General features: G+C 41.2%; 1 long non-coding RNA gene across 3 annotated transcripts in view; it reads left to right on the top strand.

Annotated features, from left to right (window-relative positions):
* Positions 1 to 300: 300 nt before the first annotated feature.
* The window catches only part of LOC112644733 (uncharacterized), a 71,324-nt gene continuing 65,624 nt past the window's right edge, over positions 301 to 6,000 (top strand). The window contains exon 1 of one of the 3 annotated variants that reach the window (XR_004807023.2): positions 301 to 910. This is a non-coding gene — a long non-coding RNA (uncharacterized LOC112644733). The remainder of the gene's footprint in view (positions 911 to 6,000) is intronic. The other 2 variants (XR_007401128.1, XR_004807024.2) reach the window with 2 other exon arrangements.

Below are 6,000 nucleotides of genomic sequence, written 5' to 3'. Positions count from 1 at the left end.
AAGCAGCCCACGGGCTCCCGGACCCGCTGCGCAGGAGGCACAGGGGGCGCTGGGCTGCGCTCGGGCGGGCGGGGCGCGGGCGGCCGCGGTGCGCATGTGCGGGGCCCTCCGGGCCGGGTCGGGCCGGGCCGGGCCGGGCCGGGCCGGGCCGCGGGGCGCCTCTGACAGCCGCTCTATTCAGACGCCGGCCCGGGGTTGGCGGCGCGGTGCCTGCCGCCGCCGCGGCTGAGATCATGCTGTTGATTTTGTTTTACGGAGAGCAGCCCGGCCTGTGCAGAGTACAGAATGTTCTCTTCTGTGAACTGAGCTTGAACTTCTCCAACCCACTTTGTCGGAAGAATCACACAGACACAGAGGGGAGCAGGCAGGGAAGATAACCCCCAAATTGTTGAAATCGTTGTGTTCTCTCCCGGGTTTGGCCCAGATCGTTTGCTTTTCACTGCGCAGAATGAAAAATCCCAAGCATGACAGTTCTTGGAAGAACAAAACGCCTGGGATGTCCTTTGTCTAAGTCAGGACCCTGGCGTCAACTTTGGAAATGAACGCGTCTGTCTCTCCCTCTCCTTGATTTTTTTTTTCCTTTCCTTTTTTTCTGATTTTCTTTCTTCTTTCTTTCTTCCTCCTCTCTCTTCCCATCCTTCCCACTACCCCGCCTCCCTCCCTCCCTCTCTCTCTTTCCTCCCTTAAGGCATTAAAGGGACATTAGAAGGACAAGGACAACAAAAGCCATTTTCCTGCAAGAGAAAGAAAGGATCCCAGGCCCTGTGTCTTCTCTTCCAGTTGTTCAGGCTATTATGGTACTACAAATAGTGTTCCCCAATTTGTTGTATGGCCGGAGAGAATCCACAGTGAGGGCTTTGGGTTGACGGCCTTCATTAAATCACCCAACTTGAGAAGCTGCCAATGCCTGGTAAGGTGGTTTGAAATTTCTCTTTGGAAACAATCTTTGTCCAGTCTTAGGGCTGAGTCTCCAGTTTGGGAGCACTCTGATAAATGGTTAATGGGTCTGCTTGGAGGATCTGAGTGTGAGACCTCTGTAGGACAGGCCATAGTAGTTTTCCAACTAATTATTTTTTAATGGCAGTGGATTCCTTTCTTTGTACTCATATTTACCCTAAACTCACTGATGAGGCAGAAGAGGACAACTTTGTGTGAGTCATGGATTTGAAGTGTGAGCTGTGGGCTGAGTCTCCTACGCATGAGTGTGCTTCTAATATTGGGCAAGTCATGTCTTCTAAAACTCAACTGGTCTAAGGGGCACAAGGCTTGTCTTCTATACCTGTATAGTCATTTGCAAGTGTGGAGTGCCATACTGTGACACCACAGGAGATTGTTCTCTTGAATTTGTAGCTCTACTACCTACCTCATAGCTGGGGGTGGAGGGGTGGGAGCTGCTTGCTGTCTTATGGATCTTGCTCATTGCTAAAAACTGGGAGATTCCTACAAGAGGGGTTCTGAGATGATTCCAATTCTCTGGATATTCCATGTGATTTTTTACTTTTTCTTTAGTTAACACACTATCAGAATATTGATTAGTTCATTCATTCATTCATTCCATAAAATGTTATTGAATATTTGCCATGTTTAAGTTACTGGATGGGACCTAGGGATTGGGAAATAAGGAAGGTATGTTCATTGCCTTCAATGAGATTATTGTCCAGTTGGAAAGGCAGAAATATACATATACATACACACATTTACATGTAATACTTATGTATTACTTATAACACAAATGAGGTTGATACGTGTTCAATGGAGGGACAAGTTATAAAATGTGAAGGTGGAGTATTACAAGAACAAGATGAAGATTCTAATAAGTGGAAGTTGAGCCAAGTGCAGTCTAGACAGCAGAAGATAGAAATTGTGAAAATAGATGGTCTTTGTGGTTAATAAGATTGTGTAGTATATTTGGATATCAGTGTGTATATCTTTTGGCTGAGCAGTTGAGGCTAGAAGATATAGGAAGAAGCAAAAAAACACATTGAGCCTAGATTAGGGATGTCTACTTCCCCTGTTAAGCCTGTCACTAACCGTTCTTCTGGAGTTTGTATGAAGCCTTGGAATCAAACTCAACACTGTTCTCTAAGAAGCCACCCCTAATCAGTTGGTGTTGGCACTTGGAATAAAACCACTTATTGGAGTTAGGGAAGATGGCGGAGTAGGAGGATCCCAAGCTTACACCCTCCCATAGATACACCAAGGCAACAACTGCACATACTGCAAGTGACTCTAAAAATCACCTGAGGGATCCCTGGGTGGCGCAGCGGTTTGGTGCCTGCCTTTGGCCCAGGGCGTGATCCTGGAGACCCGGGATCGAATCCCACGTCGGGCTCCCGGTGCATGGAGCCTGCTTCTCCCTCTGCCTGTGTCTCTGCGCCTCTCTCTCTCTCTCTCTGTGACTATCATAAATAAATAAAAATTAAAAAAAATATTTAAAAAAAATAAAAAAATAAAAATCACCTGAAGACTGGAAAAAGATATCTTCCACAGCTGGAGTCATAAAGAGAGGGGCACATCGAAAAGATCCGGAGAGAAAGAGATGCAGTCAGGAACCAAATACCCAGTGTGAATTCCTGCAAGTGGGAGGGAGATCACAATTGTGGAGGAGTGAGGACTTCAGGCCCCACATTGGGCACTCTCAGCTCTGGGGTCCTGTACTGGGAAGAATACCCATAACATCTAGCTTTGAAAATCAATAGAGCTTAACTCTGGGGAGACAGAAGGTTCTAGGAAACTGAGTTCCCACCCTTAAAGAGCCAGCAAGCTTTATCACTCAGTTTGAGACCTAGCACAAAAGCAGCAGTTTGAACAGTGGCTGGGTTATACACGAAGGAGACTTGTTGATTAATTTTAGGTTGTGTGCCAGAGGGACAGGGATCTGTTGGAGCTTTCTATAGGAACAGAAGTGTTGGTAAGTGCTATTTTCTTGACCTCCTTTAGCACAGGTAGCTGAAAATGTGCATGAGCCAGCTCTGACACTCTCCATCTACCTTGCTAGCACTGCTTGCCCCACCCTGCTGTTCCTCTGTAGATCCACCCTGGTAGGCCCCCCTCCAAAGCAGTGCCCACCCTGCTACCTGTGGTGGGCAACCTCAATCAGGTCGGATGCCCCTCCAAAGCAGAATACACACTCCTTCCAAGTGCATGTGGAATTTTCTCCAGTGTAGATCACATGGTAGACCACAAAACAAGTTCCAGTGCATTTAAGAAGACCAAAAGCACATCAAGCATCTTTTCTGACTGCAACAGAATCAATTACAAGAAAAAAAAAACAGGAAAAACACAAACACATGGAGGCTAAACAACATGTTACTAAACAACCCATGGGTCAACAGAGAAATCAAAGAGGAAACAAATAATATCAGCAAACAAAAGAAAATGCAAATACTAGAGTTCAAAATCTTTGGGACACAACAAACTTCCCCTCTCCAAGAGGGAAGTTTGTAGTGATAGAGGCCTACCTCAAGAAACAAGAAAAATCTTGAATAAATAATCTAATTTTGTACCTAAAGAACAACAAAAGAAGAATAAACAAAGCACAGAGTTAGTAGGAGGAAGAAAAAATAGAAGTCAAAAGGGGAAAGGAATGAAATAGGGAGTTAAAAAAAAAAAGAAAAAATAAATGGAATTAAGAGGTGGTTCTTTGAAAAGATAAGCAAAATTGACAAACCTTTAGCCACATTCGAAAGAAAAAAGAGGAGGACTTGAATAAAGAAATCAAGATTGAAAGAGAAGTTACTGACACCAAAGAAACACAAAAGGGTATAACAGACTACTACAGAAAATTATATACCAATAAATTGGACAACTAGAAGAAGTAGATAAATCCCTAGAAGCATACACTCTTTAAGAAATAGAAAATCTGAACAGACAAAATTGAATCAGTAACCAAAAAGCTCCCAACACACAGAAGTCTAGTACTAAATGGCTTCACAGGTGAATCCTAGCAAACTCTTATTTTATTTTATTTATTTATTTATTTATTTTCCTAGCAAACTTTTAAAGAAGAGTTAATATCTATCCTTCTCAAATTATTCCAAAAATCAGAAGAGAAGAGAATGCCTTTGAATTCATCCTACAAGGCCAGCATTACCCTGATCCCAAAGGCACTATGAAAAAAGAAAATTACAGACCAACATCCTGGATGAATATAGATACAAAAATCTTCAACAAAATATTAGCAAACCAAATTAGAAAGTACCTTAAAAGGATTATTCACCATGATCAAAACGGATTATCTCAAAAATACAATGATGGTTTGTATCCACAAACCAATCAATGTGATCCACCACATTAACAAAATGAAGGGTAAAAATCATATGATCATCTCAATAGGTGTAGAAAAAGCATTTGACAAAATGTAACATCCATTCATGATAAAAATTCCCAACAAAGTGGTATTAAAAACACAACCCTCAACATAATAAAGGCCATATTGTTAAACCCACAGCTAACAAGGTATGGAAGTCCTAACCACAGCAATCAAATAAGAAAAGAAATAAAAGACATAAAATTGGTATGGAAGAAGTAAAACTAACACTATTTGCAGGTGATATGGTGTTCTACAGAGAAAACCTTAAAGATTCCAGCAAAAACTATGAGAACTAATAAATGAATTCAGTAGAGTTGCAATATACCAAATTAATACACAGAAATCTGTTGTGCTTCTATACACCAATAATGAAGTAGCAGAAAAGGAAATGAGAAAATGATCCCATTTACAATTGCACCAAAAACAGTAAAATACTTAGAAATAAATTTAACCAAGGAAATGAAAGATCTGTACTCTGAAAACTATAAGACATTGATGAAAGAGTTAGATATGACACAAATAAATGGCAAGGTAGACCATGCTTGTGTATTGGACGAATTAATATTGGTAAAATGTCCATACTGCCCAAAGTAGTCTGTGAGTCAGTGCAATCCATATCAAAATACCAATAGTATTTTTCACAGAACTAGAACAACAACAATAACAAAAAAGTCCTAAAATGTATATGGACCACAAAGACCCTGGATAGCCAAAAGCAATCTTGAGAAAGAAGAACAAAGTTGGAGGCATCACACTTCCAGATTTCAAGCTATGTTACACAGCTTTAGTCATCAAAACAGTATGGTACTTACTGGCACAAAAACAGACACATAGATCAATGGAATAGAACTGAGAGCTGAGAAACCCACGCTTACATGGTCAATTAACATATGAGAAATGAGGCAACAATATACTATGGGGGGGCGCCTGGGTGGCTCAGTGGTTTCGAGCCTGCCTTCGGCCCAGGGCGTGATCCTGGAGTTCTGGGATCAAGTCCCACATGGGGCTCCCTGCAGGGAGCCTGCTTCTCCCTCTGCCTGTGTTTCTGCCTCTCTCTGTGTGTGTCTCTCATGAATAAATAAATAAATAAATCTTAAAAAAAAAAAAAACACGATGGGGAAAAGACAGTCTCTTCAATAAATGCTGTTGGGAAAACCAGACAGCTATATGCAAAAGCATGAAACTGGACTACTTTCTTATGCCACACACAAAAATAAACTTAAAATGGATCAAAGACCTAAATCTAAGACTTGAAACTGTAAAACTTTTAAAAGAAAGCATAGGTAGTAAACTCATGGACATTGGTCTTAGCAATACTTTTCTGAATATGTCTCCCCAGGAAGGGAAACAAAAGGATAAATAAATCATTGGGACTACATCAAAATAAAAAACTTTTGAACAGTGAAGGAAATCATCACAAAATGAAAAGAAAACCTACTGAATGGGAAAAGATATTTGCAAATGACGAATCCAGTAAGGGGTTAATATCCAAAGTACATAAAGAACTCCTACAACTCAACACCAAAATAACTCCCAAATAAGCTGATGTAAAAATAAGTGGAGGACCTGAATAGGCATTTTTCCAAACAAGACATACAGATGGCCAAGAGATACATAGATGCTCAGCATCACTAATCATGTGGGAAATGTATATCAAAATCACAATGAGGTATACCTTACACCAACAG

Source organism: Canis lupus, chromosome 1 (assembly GCF_003254725.2).
Source record: "Canis lupus dingo isolate Sandy chromosome 1, ASM325472v2, whole genome shotgun sequence".
Classification (NCBI taxonomy): domain Eukaryota; kingdom Metazoa; phylum Chordata; class Mammalia; order Carnivora; family Canidae; genus Canis; species Canis lupus.
The sequence above is the reverse complement of the archived record's forward strand: the minus strand, read 5'-3'. Positions and strand labels throughout refer to the sequence as shown.